The sequence below is a fragment of the Rhagoletis pomonella genome, unplaced genomic scaffold, assembly GCF_013731165.1.
Source record: "Rhagoletis pomonella isolate Grant_MI unplaced genomic scaffold, Rhpom_1.0 Rhpom_scaffold_00003, whole genome shotgun sequence".
NCBI lineage: Eukaryota > Metazoa > Arthropoda > Insecta > Diptera > Tephritidae > Rhagoletis > Rhagoletis pomonella.
Window position 1 is genome coordinate 4,519,831 of NW_023458557.1, and position 17,115 is coordinate 4,536,945.

Genomic DNA, 17,115 nt, shown 5'->3' on the forward strand with positions numbered 1-17,115 from the left:
CAAAGACCTTTAATCTGGTGGAGATCTTTTTGTGGTGTGATAATCACAACCGGATATTTTTGGAAAAAATTGAAAATGCTGTTTTCTCAATTTGAAAAAAACGATAATTTCGCAAATTCTTAAAATCTATTCTACTTTTTTAATTTTTGACCTCATATTCAGATTGTGTAGGTTATTTTACATGGCAAATGACTATAAAATTCACGACTTTCAACTAGTTTGCTAAATTTTTTTTTCCCAGAATGCATGTGGTTTGCTAAATTTTCAAATGCAACGCGCAAGTACTTAGAGTTATCATATTCGAATAAAATTTTGCACAGCTTATTTTTAGACCAAAAGACATCTTTTTGAGCCCGGCAAACTGTATATTTAAGAAAATAGTTAAAATAACGAACGGTCTAATGTATATCTAATTAAAAGAAAGAACTTGCGTTTTCTAATAATACACATTTTCTTAGCATTTATGAAAAAATTAAAATTTTTTTCTGTTTTTTAATATTTTTGACTTAAATATATAAACAAGCATACACATTTTATATATAAGCTTGAAGATAAATTAATTGTCTTTATTTTGACATCATCTCCTTTTTAATCGGTTAAGTAGTTTAGAAAATATTCAGCCCTATTCTGCATTTCGACTCGAATCGGAATTTTCTCCGTTTGGCATCTTTGGTATTCTACGTTCCTTTTCGATCAATCTTCGAAATTTACGGTTATACCTATTCTACATTTCGATCGTAGTTACGTTTTTCTAAGTTGCAAATTTGTTGACGGAGAACGTTTCGATTAAGATTAAGTAAAATATACTGTGCATGATTGTAAAAATCATCATAAATGAATTTTCTCGATTTCTGTGTTTTCGTGAGCGGCAATACGGGCGATACGAAAAATTGCCTCAAATAATGGCAACCAAAAGGGATATTTCGCGGGGCCTTCAAAGAGGAAGCTAGGCGTTTTTGTTTTCATTATCTATTAATAAGATTGAAATGCACTGAATGCAATTTATTCTTTTTATATAAATTATTATATTATATTCATTATATTATGATGATTGTAAATGATTAACTTTCGCATCAGCAATCTGGGACTCGTTCTCCTCTTCAAGCAATAACGCCGCGGTTATGATTTCATTTTTATAATTATGTGTCGACTTAAATTAAGAACAAACGAAATTTTATTTTTAAATTACAATGATGTTAGATATATTTAGTTATTTTAAAATATTTACAAACTTTATCTTCATAAGCTGCTCTAGTTTGGTGAGTTATTTCTTTTGGTTTGTTTGGATTTCACACATGCCTAGGCAACCAGCTGATTTCGAAGATGTTTTCGCTCTTTTTTCCATTCGATCGTAACTCGGAATATCAAATTAAGATTGTTGCGGAGCGGAATGCGGGAACGTAATCGAAATGCAGAATAGGTCTGATTAATATTTTAAAATATCACAAATTTTATTTTAACCTCTTATAACTTCTTTACTTTTCAATTGCGCCAAATAGCATTTATATAGTTGAAATCAGCGTGAAAAGTACTATCGATCTGCATTTTTAGTTATTCCATAGCTGAACGGATGTTTATCTTCATGTTTGCCAGCAGTTAACGAAAATTGATGGAATCGTTAGTTAACGATACGAAAAATGGGAATCGCACTACTGGTGTCTGTGTTATGTGTGGGGATTTACACACTTCTAAAGAATGTGTGAAACCAAAAATGGACCCGTAATCCAAAAAGTGCAGTCACTGCGATGCAAATCAGACTGCTAATTATAGAGGTTGTCCAGTTTTTATCTCAATGAAAGAGAAAACAATTCCCAAAAATATTCCTATTAGGCATAACCCCATACCGGAAATCGCCAAGCCAATTCCTGTGCACAAATTCTGAAAAATACTCCTCCAACACAACCTTCTTTTGGTGAGAATAGCAGTAACCTAGAAGCTACTGTAAATAACTTTATAAAGTTATGCAGGAGCAAATGATGGCAATGCAGAACATGGTACAAGATTTGATTAAAAATTAAACAGGCAGGTTCTGAAATTCACTTCCGAGTTAATTTCAAACATACTCGCTTTGAATACAAATTGGCAGGGGTTGAAATTCACTCGGAAGCGAATTGCAGAACCTGCCTGAATATGTATTACTTCGAGCCATTTTAGCTAAACCACGAATAATCTCAGTTTTTGTTTTTGGAGTGCAAACGGGCTAACCCAGCATACAAACGAACTAGAAATTTTTCTAGAGCGCTTTCAAATAGAAGTTTCGCTTGTATCTGAAACCCACCTTACGCAACTTAATAACTTTCAAATTAATGGTTAGAATTTCTATGATACTAAGCATCCACGAGGTAAAGCCCGAGGTGGAACAGCCGTTCTCATTCTTAACAGAACAAAGCACTATTGATTAGAATCGCAAAGTGATGAGTTCATTCATTATGCTGCCATACACATTGATGACCACTTGGGTGGCCTTGCTATATACTGCCCCCCCTCGTCATAACATAACGGAAAAACAATTTAATGCATTTTTCCTAAAGTTTGGCAGTAAGTTTATTGTAGCAGGAGATTACAATGTCAAACATAGGCTGACTTCCAAAACATTTCAACACAATGTTTGGATACTGTAATACTGCGGTATTGAAACTGTTTGTATATGCAGAGGGACGACACATTGCAACCATATACATTGTATATTTTAAATATTCAATATAGCAATGAACAATTACTCCGAATTTTCCATTTTTAAACCACCAACGGTAACCAATAACAAACGAAGCATCAACTTTGTTTCTGATGCGCTGATTGCTCTAGCGATGCGTTTCGATAACTTGTCGGATGCGTTTTGGAAAAGTATACATTGTCAATATTTTGTAGTTCCGCTTTATGGAACATTATACTTTGTACGTATGCAAAGCAATTGACGTTTTGGAAGTCAGCCATACATTCTGGGGGCCTAGATTGATTACCCCAAAGCGTAGAAATCTATATAAAGTAATCCAGAATAGAGGATTTGACGTCTTGTCTACTGCTCAGCCAAAGTGCTGGCCACCTGACTTTCACAAAATACCCGATCTTATTGACTTTGGTGTAAGAAAGGGGATTGCGCAACACAAAGTTAATACAGAACCATTATATGATCTCTTTTCAGATCATTCTCCCTGTCTCATAACATTATCAACGTTTATTAGTTATGAAGAAAAACAAAAAAATCTTACAAAAAAGCTGGTTAAAATACGAAAAGTATGTCAGTTCGCACATCGACCCGCAAATTCTTATTCGGACCAAGAATGATATCGACCGGGCAGCTGAAAATCTCACTGATATAATAGTTAAGGCCGCAGAAATTGCAACAACAAATCCTCCTATCAAACATCGCAGTTCTTACTGCCCTGGCCTGCACACCCCAAACATTCTTCTTAACTTAATAAGTAAGAAGCGCAAATTAAGAAAGGAATGGCAAAGAATTCGCTCTCCTAAGCTTAAACAGAACCTGAGTTCATGTACAAAGGAATACCGTATTTTTTTGCAGGTGGAAAAAGAAAGAAGTACGCAGTCGATCCTTCGGTCCTTGTCTGCTTCGAAACAGACTGACTACTTTGGCCAACACTGAAGCATGCGAAGAGGCCCGTTCTTCGAGAAGCACCATTAAGTACTCAAAACGGAAGCTGGGCAAGGAGTGATGAGGAGAAAGCAAAAGCTTTCGCCTGTCATCTTTCACAAGTCTTTAGACCCAATGAAGGCGCTCATCCTTCAAATATTTCAATGCCCCCCTTACCACAAATCCATTGTTCATAACATTCAGAAGAATAAAGCACCTGGTTACGATAGGATTACAGGTGAAATGATAAAGGAGCTTCCACTAACTGCCGTACGTTTTTACAACGCTTTTATCAACTTGCAATGTTGTGTGTCCAGACACCATTTTAGCTATAATTATAGATTTGTTACATATTTTAATTAACATGGTTAAGTTGGGACACTTCCTCGACTTATGGAAACTTTCGGAAATAATTATGATGCCAAATCCAAGCAAAGATCCGTCGCGACGGAGATAATTTCATATCGGCCCATTAGCTTGATTTCTGTATTTGAAAAACCTCTATTGAAAAAATTCATCCTTCACTAACAAGTAACCAAATGATACCACATCAATGTATTTTTCGTGCAAAACATGGCACTGAAGAACAAGTTAGAAGAATTGTTTCTTGTATTAGAAAAGTCTTCGAAAGGAAGCAATACTGCACCGGTGTATTTTTGCACACCTCTCAAGCTTTTGACAAAGTCTGACATGATGACCTTATATACAACCTAAAGGTTTCACTCCCTGCAAATAGGCATGCAATTCTGGAAAGCTTTCTGCTGGGGAGAAAATTTAAAGTCAGGCAGAATTCCTTTAGAAGATAAAGTCGCCCTATATATGCAGGTGTCCCTCAAGGCAATGTTCTAGGACCCATATTGTACGTAATATACAGCGTGGCGACGAATAACTGTTACCCAGGTTTTTTTGAGAAATAAAAGAGCCCTTTATAGATTTTGCGAAAAAAGTATTTTATTGTTAATTTTCCACAGATTTTACATTAGTTGTATTAATTAGTTTTTATGTTTTAATCCTTATTTACATTTGCCAGCAGTGTAAACTTTGAGAGAAAAGTTCATTTGGCACGCAGGTCTTCGTCAGTTAATTTATTCCATATCTTCATTAAAAATTCATTGCTGAGATTTACAATTGCTTTGAAATACATACAGGTAAGAAATCGAAACAGTTTTTCTTTTTTTTTTAATTATCCTTTTTAACCCATTTTAAGTGAAATAATAACGCGTCGATTGTGAGCCAATGTACTGATCGTAATTGACCATGTTCAACGCATTATTTTATTTCTATTGTTTACAGACAACGATATCTTTCACGCGAAGTGTAGATACTATGCACATTGCGTTTCTTGGCTGCAGAAAACATGCAGTCTATCTTCGGTGAAATTATATGGGTTTCCCAAAATATATGTACATATATGGGCAGGGATGCTGCCGATATTGGCTTCCGCAAACGCGGAGCTTCCCGATTAATTTTAACATTCGTATTCCCAGTAATAAATGCGGAACTTGTACCGAATAAAACATGCACTGATCTAATTTCATTAATTTTTTTTAATACCGGCACCCATTCCGCAAGTTCTAAGCTTGATCCGATAATCGTATAACAATTGGCTCTGTTTTGTCGAATTTTTAAATTAATGAAAAACAAACAAGTTTTACCAATTCAGCTGCGACTGTGTCAAATCAAATTCATTTATCAAAATGATAACGATACCACGCTGTAGAGGGAGAAATTCTCTACATATTTGCAGAGATAATTACTACGCTGCGACTAGTCCCTTTCGCGTAATCAATTGTTGTCGTCTCCCTTTAAGTTTGACCAAACACTTGAATATTCGTACATGGCGTATGAGTAACATTATTTCCTGCTACATAAAAAAAAATTTTTTGAATTTAACAATGAATTACACCAAAGTGATACGTCGGGGCGTAATTCTTTCCATTGCAATTTTGTAGAGAACTTCTTCCTCTACAATGTGGTATATTTATCTTTTTGAATAATACATTTTATTTGAAGCAGACAGAGTTCTTGTCGTTGAATTGGACAAGATTTGATAGTTTTTCATTAATTTAAAATAATAATTAAAAATTTTGTTAACATTTTGACACTCCGAATGTCATTTCCTTTCTTTGGAAAAACGATTGGAATAAATACTTATACCCATGATACAAAAAAGAAGGTAGTTCCATTTAATGACACTCGTTGTTGTTGTTAACCATTTGACTTTTAATAAAATTATGACATTTCATCAAGTTCATGCTACCTGATCACTAGAAGAAATATTTTTTTCAAAGCAGAAGATTTTATCAGTACATTCAAAGATGTGGAATATGATGGACTTGAAAATTATGCCGGCTACATAATTTCGTAAATGGGGTTGATGACTAAGTTTCAGACTTTGTACTTTAAACGACGACATGTTAATTTTTTAGCGGTATGTTCACGTCGACTTCAGGTTTTTTGCATATATTAGAAACTTTAAATTCAAAATTTGTGAAAGTTAATGGTGATACGCTAATCACAAAGCCTAATTTTTTGCAAAACTCCTGAGAAATTAAAATTAAATTTGAGCCAAAATATAAAAAGGTTTTATTTGGAAAGAATATTCTTTAGAATTAGATTTTTAAATCGCAAGATTGTATTCAAAATAAGAAAATGAAAAAATAACAGCATTGCGCGTGGTTTTTGTTATAAAATAAAAAGAACAATTACCATGAAGTCGTCTTTAATACTTTATATCAGAGAAATAACTAAATATTATAAGAGAAAAGAATAAAAGTCAATCAATAATCATTATATTAAGATAAATATTTCTCAGAATAAGTCTCAAAATAAAAGTCTTTGAAGACTTAAAAATGTTTATCTCGCTGATAATTATTTTGAAAAGACTTCTATTATATAAGTCTTAAAATAATAGTTATCGATGACTTAAAAAAATTTCTCACACATAATTATCAAAAGACTTATAATTCTTACGAAAATTTTGATGACCTATTTAAAAATCCAACAATAAAATAATTATTACTCTGGCTCTCTGCTTTATATTTTATATATTTTTAATGAAAATAGTACGAGCTACGTAAGTAAAAAAAATACCAAGCACTGATAATGGAGTTTGATTAGAAATATTATTACATTGGTATAAATATGGGAAGTAAAATACTCCAATTTATGGTTTTAATATTATCAAAGTGGCAAGGCCGTTGATAATACTCACAATTTATGAAACTTCAAAAAATTTTATTATCCGTCAAAAGTTTTTTTATTGAAACTACCTTCTTTTTGGTATCATGCTTATACCCATGATAAAAATATTTATAAGGTACAATCGCTGAGAGCCAGTTTAGAAATTTTGACGTTTGCTAGCATTTTGAAAATTTCTCTCGCCGTCATTTCACTTGTTGGTTTTTATTTTCACTCCTGGTGGTAATTTTGGCAATTTCGGCATACAAGCGTTACAGTAATGCCTACTCTATTTATTCCAATTTAATTTCTGGGCAAAATGGAACAAAAAATGGAGCACACAATTTTGTAAGTATGCGCAGGTATCACTGTTTCTTTGTTTAGCTTTTGCTTTGACCTTTCGTTTCAAGTTCATTGGAAAATTTGAGCGATAATTTCCAATAATTGCGATTTTGTAAGTAAATTTTTGGTAAAACATATACTATACATATCCAACATATTATAGGAGCAGTGCCTCGGATGGCTACAATAATGCACTTTGGTCTAACAATTTAAACGCATAATTACTTTATAATATAACTGATAGACTTCAGAAATGTATTTTAAAATGGTAACGAAAATAAAGGTCGTAATAAAATTCCCTTTAAAGTTTAGATATTTAAAAACTAAGTACGCATATACATGTACTTCAGAATTTAAGGAAAAAATACAAATAAAATTCCATACGGGCTAATATGTAATTTTTATTAGAATTTAAGAATAATTAAATTAAGAGAACGGTATAATTTATTTGTTTCAATATGAATAAATGATAGACGGAAAATAGGCCTTATTTTTTTAAGCTTTAACCATCATCATATGTGTGTGGTACGGCCAAGTGGCCTTTCAAGTTTTACATATAATAGTTTTAAGGTAGAAAAATTAAACTGAATAATAATTATTAAAATCAATATATTTGATCGAAAAAATAAAGATTAAGTGATAATAATTTCTTTTGAGCGAAAAAATGAAACTGTAAATACACTGGTTTACAGAAAAAATATTTTATTCAGGGACCAAAAATAACTGTTATCCCGAATTTACAAATTGAAAACGTTGCCTGAATTCTGAAATTTAACGAAAACTTTGTTTCGTAACAAACAGTTAATAGATGAGAAATATTTTTTCCATTCACCAACGTTTATTTTTTACGTTGCTCGATAACGGTTATTGCCCATCGTTTATTTTTTACGTTGCTTGATAACAGTTATTTCCCGACGTTTATTTTTACGTTATCACGTTACGTTAGTTATTTCTATCTTACTTTTACCTATCTATCTTACTTTTATTTCATCATCTTTGTCTTATTCTCCATCTCCATCTTCATCAATATCCTAATCTCACAACGTTTATCAGACAACGTAAAAAATATAAGTTGCAAAATAACTCTTATACAGCAATGTTGGGAAATAACTCTTATCGGCAACGCGAAAAATATTTCTCCTGCATAACAGTTATCAGGCAACGTAAAAAATAAACATTGGGTTATAACTCTTATCGACGAAATAAAAAATATTTCTCATCTAATAACTGTAATGGAGCAACGTTCTTGCTATAAAACTTATAACTGTTATGTCCCTGATTTTATTGATGCAAGCTCCATTTAACTGGTGTGGGGTCCACTGATATATGTGTAGCGACCTAGTCCTTACACTGGCACGGTAGTACACTCAGGTGGCAACACTGAGCTGGATAAAGCAACGTCAATTTTGAATTTTTAACCGATGCCCGTCAGCTAACTTCACGCAAAAATAGATACACAAGGTGCCGCTCGCCTTGTACTTATCGTCAACAACGCGCGGAAGACTAGTTAGCCCTCCGTTTAAAGCGGCCACAACGGAGGCTAACCAGCTCGTGCCGCCTTTACGTGCGAGACAAAAGTACATCATTAAGATTTTTAATCGACACCGGCGCCGAAGTGTCTCTAATGCCCAAGCACAGTGGCGACGATACGCAGATTACTCCTACGAAGTTAGTAGCTGCTAACAATACTTTTATCAACACCTATGGTAAGAAACGCATCATTTTAGATTTAGGTTTACAGCAAACATTCTCTTGGGTTTTTATTATTGCTGACGTAGCATATCCGATATTGGGTGCCGATTTTTTACAATATTACAATATATTGGTAGACGTAAAAAGCAAGGCAATCATACACCGTACAACGAATTCGCAGACCATCTGTCAGATAATGAAACTAACACGCAGCATTATCTCATTAAGAGAGACTGATGTATTTCAACGCATTTTAGCACGTTTTCCTGACCTCAACAGCGATGCGGCTCAGCCCAAGAAAACCCAAACGACATTACAACATTATATAGAGACAAGAAGTGCACCCGTCGTGCAGGAAGTAAGCCGTCTTTCTGCAGAAAAATTGGAAATCGCAAAAAGAGAGTTTGAGTACCTGTTAGATCGTGGAATTAGTCAGCGCTCGAAAAGTCAATGGGCCAGCCCGTTGCACATGGTGAGAATGTCGAATAGTTCCTGGCGCCCATGTGGCGATTATCGACGTCTGAACGCTGTTACAATCCCAGATAGCTACCCTATGCGCCATATTCAGGACTTTGGTAGTGATTAACACGGTATAACGATATTTTCCGTGATTGATTGCAGAAAGGCTCATCACCAGATTCCGGTACATCCGACAGACGTGCCGAAGGCGGCTATACTCACCCCATTTGGGCTGCGTGAATTTAAATTCATGACGTTTGGCCTGAGAAACGCCGCTCAGACATTCCAACGCTTCATAGACGAAGCAGTCAGAGGACTGTCATTTGTATTCCTGTATTTGGATGATGTATTGGTGGCATCTTCTTCGCCCGAGGAACATGCGCAAAACCTGGAGGTACTGTTAAACGCTATCGTGAGAATGGCTTGATCATAAATGCGGAGAAGTGTCAGCTAGCTAAAGCAGAAGTGGAATTCCTAGGCCATCTCGTGTCGTCAAGCGGTGTCAAACCTCTTCCTCACAAGGTAAAAGCTATTCTGGATTTTAAAAAACCGATAGAAATCCACGAGATTAGAAATTTTTTAGGCGCGGTAAATTTTTATCGGCGATTTTTGCCGCATGCGGCTGCCACTGAGGCACCTCTTCATAAATTGATGGGGCCGTGTAAGAAGCGTGACAATACCGTGATAAGCTGGACAACAGAAGCAGAAAACGCGTTTCAAAACTTAAAAAAACAATTGGCCGAAGCGACACTACTTGCTTTTCTGTCGAGAGGCGCCGCCATTGCTGTAATGGCAGATGCATCGGATATCGCCGTAGGGGCTGTACTCCAGCAACGAGTGGGTGACGAATGGTTACCTTTAGGGTTCTACTCACAGAAATTTACTCCGGCCGAACAACGATACAGCGCTTACGATCGCGAGTTACTCGCCATTTATAAAGAAGTCCGACACTTTCGCTACTTTTTAGAGGGAACGAATTTTATAGTTTTCACCGATCATAAACCGCTTATACACGCTTTTGACCAAAAATGGGAAAAGCTGTCACCACGACAAACGTGACAGTTGAATTTCATAAGTCAGTTTTCGTCGGTTTCGTAGCCGATATGCTCTCACGGATAGAAACGTTCGTTATTCCATCACCAATCGACCTGCAGCATCTGTGCGACGAACAAGATAAAAGCAGCAAGTTACAAGAGCTGCTAAAAGGCGAGTCTACTGCCTTGCACCTGGTACGTTGTCGTCATCCAGATACGGACATTGATATAATTTGTGATGATTCAACTGGCACACACCGCCCCTATATTCCGCGAGCCTGCGACAGGTGGTGATCAACGCCAATCACGGGTTAGCACACCCGGAGGCACGCGCAACCATTAAGTTAGTTTCCAAGAGTTTTGTGTGGAAGAGTATGAGCAACGATTTACGGGCACGAGTGCGTAGCTGCTCAGCATGCCAGAGTTGCAAGGTTGGAAGACATACAAAAGGAGAACTGCAAACATTTACTGTACCTGCCAAGTGATTCGAACATATTAATGTGGATATTGTTGGACCTTTTACGCCTTCTAGGGGGTATACGTATTGCCTAACGTGTGTAGACAGATTCTCGAGATGGATAGAGGTTATTCCGTTGGAGAACATGACAGCTGAAACTGTCGCCAGAGAGCTACTCAATGGCTGGGTAAGCCGTTTTGGTACACCGAGGTACATCACCACGGATCAGGGCCGGCAGTTTGATAGCGCCTTGTTACAACAACTAGCGAAACTGCTGGGAGTGAAGCACGTACACACTACCAGCTACCATCCACAAGCAAATGGCCTGGTGGAAAGATGGCATCGGGTTCTGAAGACCGCGCTCAGGTGCCATTCGGCCGACGCCAACAGGGTGGACGCATTACCGATTGTTCTACTGGGTTTGAGAACGGCTGTGAAGGAGGAGTTGGGCGCATCTGTCAAGCAAATGCTTTATGGCCAGACGATCCGACTTCACAGTTTTTGGACGCCACAGAGAATATGGCCGCGGATGAGCAGAGTTTTTTGAGGGAACTACGACAACATTTCGAGAACATGAACCCGGTGCAAACTTCACAGCACGGAAGGCGTGCAGTTTACGTGCCCAAGGACTTGCGTTTTTGTAGCCACGTATTTCTACGGGACGACACCATCCATAAACCGTTGAAGGCTCCTTACGACGGACCATATCTTGTGGTACACAGGCATCCGAAGAGGTACACTATACTCATCGGATCGAAGCAAGTTACAGTATCTATTGATCGACTCAAACCGGCCTATTTTCCTAAAGATGAGTTAGCAGCTATAAATCGATCTGGAACATGGAAAGAACTACCTATTATTGGCGCTCCTTCTGGAAAGGGGGTGTTGTACGGACTAGCCCTTACACTGCCACGGTAGTACACTCAGGTGGCAACACTGAGCTGGATGAAGCAACGTCAAGTTTGAATTTTTAACCGATGCACGTCAGCTAACTTCACGCAAACATAGATACACATTTTTTATTTGACATATTTTGGTTGCAACACATTTGTTTTGTGAGAATTGTATTTGACTTTGTTGAAGCCAAAAGCCTTCAACGTTTGGGAAACACTGATTTACTTTCGGCCCCGCTATCAGCTGCAAAGATGCATAACTGCCGAAAGTACACCGGAGCTTCCTTTACGATATCACATGCTTATATAAGTATGTATCTTATTAGCTGAACAGTAGTATAGTCCAAATATACGTTGGAGTACATATCAGCAGCTTCCGAATTCTTGGCACAAAGGTAATCTTCGTTACGCTTGGGTATATTATATTCACTTAATACTTTTCTGCACTCTTAAAATCTTAAATACAGTTAATACATTTTTACTCATTAAATCGTTTGGTATATTTTCATTTTTTCCATATCCATTTCCTCTGAGTTTGAATCGGCGCTCTATTGAGGTATTTTCGCCCAAACATTTTGGTCCAACGAGCCGTCAAACTTGAGCAGAGGAATATTTTTGTACATTTACCCACAACGTCCACTATAATAAAGATCACAGCAAGAAAAGGAGGCGAACTGGAAAACAAATAACAGAAATAATCCAGGAAGCAAAGAATCCAGCAATAAATTAGTTAATCGTTGAACGTATATCACGATACAGGAGCGTGTGAAATACAAGTTTATTGTTGAGCAATATATATATATATTTAGCTATATACATATATACATAGTAATAATAAAAAAAAAAGTGTGAAAATGCAAAAAGTGCGATTGGTTTTTAAAACAAGCTAAAATCAGGGGCTGAAAACGTGATTTCCCCGTCGCGGTAATTTAGCAAAAAACAAAACGAGTGAAACCCCCCCCCCCCCCCCCCCCGCCCCTATTTTCCGAAAAAAAAAAACCAATGTACATATGTGCATGAGTATATGGGAATATTGGAGTACATATAGGGAAGTAAAACGAAAAAAGGAGAACAAATTGTGTTATGAGTACATAAGTACATATGTAAATAGATACATACATAAGTAAAATTTTTTTACAAAATTTCATTTTCCTTTAAAAATAAAAATAAAATAATTTCTAATTAGTTTTTACCAAATTGTTGGAGAAATTATATTATTTGCCCTTATTTGTTGTGCGGGCGCGTTATTCTTCAAGCAAAGAGCTACTCCGTATAATTTCTGGGTAAAATTTAAATATTTACTTTGGTATTTTTTTTAAATAAATGCATATGTAAGTAATAATTTTAAAAGTGGTATTATCGACTTACGTAAATTTGGGTTAACAACGTTTCACTTCTGTTTCGCGCAAAGTCAATTGTACATATGTATATTCGTACATAGTTAAGTTTTCGAAGTATACATATAACACATATGTACATACATTTCAAATACCTTCCAGTACAGTATACCAGTAGAAAAGGTTTTGGTTTTTGTAGCTGTTTCGTGGTGAAAGTCCTTTATGGGGACCAAATTTCCCCACAAGAAATTGAGCGCACGGTTGGTTTTGCATGCCAAAATAAAGAATACTAGAAAACCTTGAAAAAAAGTCTGACATATTTCTATATATATATTCTACTAAAAATAAACACAATAATGTGCGCTAATTAGATAACGAGATAATCATGTTTGGAAACTCTTTTCTACTCTTATTTTTACAAAATAATATTGCGGATCAGATTGCTCTGAGCGCTTGTGTTGTTTACCAAGAAAATGCAGCCCTGTTGGTTTTTATTTCTGTATCGCATCGCGGTGAGTTTCTATTTCTTGGTAATTTGGTTTGTGAAATGGTAAACAAATTATTGAAATTTATTTATTTGATGTGTTTAACATTTGATTAATGCAATTTTCTGTCTTTTCAGACTATTAGTTACAAGCACAGCATCATCAACGGTGATTGCAAGAACTACTGCAATCCCTGCGGTTTTCCTCTTTGTAAATGCGTTCTGGTCGTGACCAAGGGTGGTCTTCCAAATCAGCCGGGAATAAGGTTAGTCATTTTCAATTTTATATCTTAGTTCGTCGACGTTATAGGACATGTCATCATTGCAGGCTATTGTTGCAGAACAAAATGCCCCAACCACTGCTGTGGTAAATATGTACCAGCAGTACTGCCCACCGCCGTCGGTGCAATGATTTCGATAGCTGAACAAACGCCATCTCCTGGGCATTCCCACAGCTTGCCGACACCAGCTATTATATCACGTGTGAATGCAACTGCGGCTAAATTTGGTTATTAACAGTGCAATAGTGCCATGTCATTGGCAAAAACACAAAGGGTTGCTGGCATATAGAGGTTGTAAAGTTTTGGGAAACGAAGAACCTACTCGAAGAAGACGATGGCCGCAAACCTATGATGAAACATCTTCTGGCATGCCTTTGACAATCGTTAAATATATATATACACAATATTTATCCTTCTGCAGAACGTGCATGCATATTCATTTCCGATTTTATGGGTCGATTACGGAGGACAACCGACTTTCAGTTGGTTGGCCAGTGGCTGAAATGGTATTACAGATGGCAACTAGCAACTGAAAGCTGGCAACTGAGTTGCGCTATATTGGCAACTGCATTTTTGTAGCTCCCGGGAAATTTTGATTGAGATACTTTATTTATTTTTTCAACTTTTTTTAATTTGTATCACCTTGAACTTTATGAAACTTAGTTATTGCTATTCATAATAAAATACATTTTCGTTTCAGTGGCGCTGTCTAGCGGCAACCCAACTGAGATTCCGTTGCCATCCATAATCGATCCATAAGTCATAATCGCACGAGCTAATCAAGGCTATCACAGAATCCATCGTAGTCCGATTTTTCGTGAAATCTACGAAAATGCTATTGAATTCGAGTAGCTACGAACGCAGCGTATGCTTTGAATACACACATTTATAACAGCTCCTATTCAGTGATAGCCTTTTCGTAGATTTTATGAAAAATCGGACTTCGATGGATTCCGTGATTACCACCAATATGTATTCTTCTTTGACAAGATGTAGAGGCAACACAGCCGTATACCTACTCTATACTTTTTCGCGCATATGCTAAATTTTTCGAACCTAGCTAAAGTGCTTGACAAAGGCAGAAGGCATATCTTCAACATTATAACTTAAAGTAAAAAAGTTTAATGCATGCAATAAAAGAACACAACAGAACCAAAAAATGTTCTCAAAACTATTAAACATAAAAAATTGCACGAATAAAATTCATTATGTAAAATAAAATAAAATATCGCAATTGTTTTTACTATGTACATACATATTTACAAAATGAATCTTAAAGCACCCACAGTAAGTCCTAAACATATAATTGACTAAGAGGAAATATAATAAATAACAGAAATGTGAACAAGTATGTCGAGAAATCTGTAAATAGTAGCGAAACTGTATCTCAATAATAACAAGTAATTTTAAGCAAAAAATACAACCGACTTCAATGCGCATTCACGTCGTTCTGGTTACGTAGACCCGACTGTCCTCCCTTTTTTTAAAATCGTCAAAAAAATGAATACGTATTCTACAGAAAAAAGATCAAGATACATATTTAAGGATTTTAAGTAAAAATAAATAAAGGAAAACTGGTTCGTGATATCTCGACCAAGGTGTATTCATGATACAAAAATTTTAAGGTAAAACCGCTGAGAGGCAGCCTGAACATTTTTGAAGTTTGCTAACATAACAAAAATGTTTTCAAATTTCCAATCTCACAAATACATTCTCAGTTTCAGTCTCAAATAAAAGAAAAATCCAATATTTTCATATATTTTTTTTGTTTGTTTAACTTTTATTTGGTATTTGCGTTGCTCTCAAAATTTCAACATGTGAAGACCCCAAGTCCATCACTAAGGGCCTCCACAATTTGAATTTCATTTTTATACATATATTTATACTTATTGTTGAATTTTGATAATTATTATAAGTCAATGAATTGTTAATTATATACATACGTGAGATTGAAATACATATGTACATATTTATATTGAAATTCGAAGTACATACATACGTACTTAGATAAAAGGAAGTAAAGAAAATATTAGCAACAATGTTGTTAGGATAACTGTCTGCCTGCGTGCAGGACAGTATAAATAGAGCAGCAAATGTAATTTGAAATCACTTCTGGTAGAGTAGTCGTATACTCCAGTCGATCGTGCAAACGCAGATTGGAATGGCTAAGCAACGATTGTGAAGACTAAGTTGCTTAGTAGGTAGTTAAGGTATATGGTGTGACGTGAAAACGCTGCCAAGTAGTACTTATATGGTGTGACGTGGAAACGCCGCCAAGGAAATACGTTATATTGGTGTGACGTGCAAACGCTGCCAACTAAATAGCGAAATAAAGAAGCGTCACTATAAGAATCATTGGCGTATTTATTTTAACGTTTGGATAAGGGAACCCAACATCCGACTGAGCCACAGCCCAGCTATAGACCGGATAAACCGGGGTCGTTACAAACATTATATAATAGACAAACTTCAAAAAAATAAATGATGGCCGACGAATTGAGCAAGCAGTTTTACCTTTAAATATTTGTATCATGGGTGTATTAAACAAGGTGTTATTGACAACTCAGTGCGGCTCTCTTAAGATACTTTTATATCATAAAATATAAACAAACGATTCAAAATTCATAAAAATTTTCTTCAATTTGACTTTATAGGATGGTTCTTCTGAGAGCAATGTCAAATTCAATCACACTTTGTTAAATACATTTTGATTTTTACCAAATAATATACTTCCTCTGTAAATATTTTATGAAGTGTTCCAAAATGCGCTCCGAGCGCGTTCACTGTTGATCATTTGATTTAAATAGTTTGTTAAACAATTAAAACTATAGTTTGATCGAAGTTAATATATTCTTCAGCAATTAATTTTATTATATTAAAACATAAGCTTATGAGAAATTATTTAGTCTTAACATGCATATTTTATATCGTGTTCCAAAATTCGCTCCGAGCGCGTTCTCTATTAATCTTTTGATTCAAATATTGTTTGTCAAGCATTCAGTAGTGAAGTTTGATGGGAGTTTATATATTCTTCAGTAGTTTAATCATATTACATTGAAATATAAACGTTTAATATGGTAGAAAGTTAGAAATTATTAAGTCTTAATATGCATAATTCGCTCCGTGTTCCAAAATTCGCTCCGAGTGCGTTCACTTATGATCATTTGATTTAAATAATTGTTTCACAAGCATTCAGTACTATAGTGTGATCGGAATTTATATATTCTTAAGTAATTGATCACATTTTATTAAAATATAAACCTTTCATAGGGTAGAAATTGTGAAATTATTTAGCTTTAACATGTACAGTCAGCCAGAGACAATTGCAGAAAACTGCAACTACTCGTGAAACCTAACAATAAAA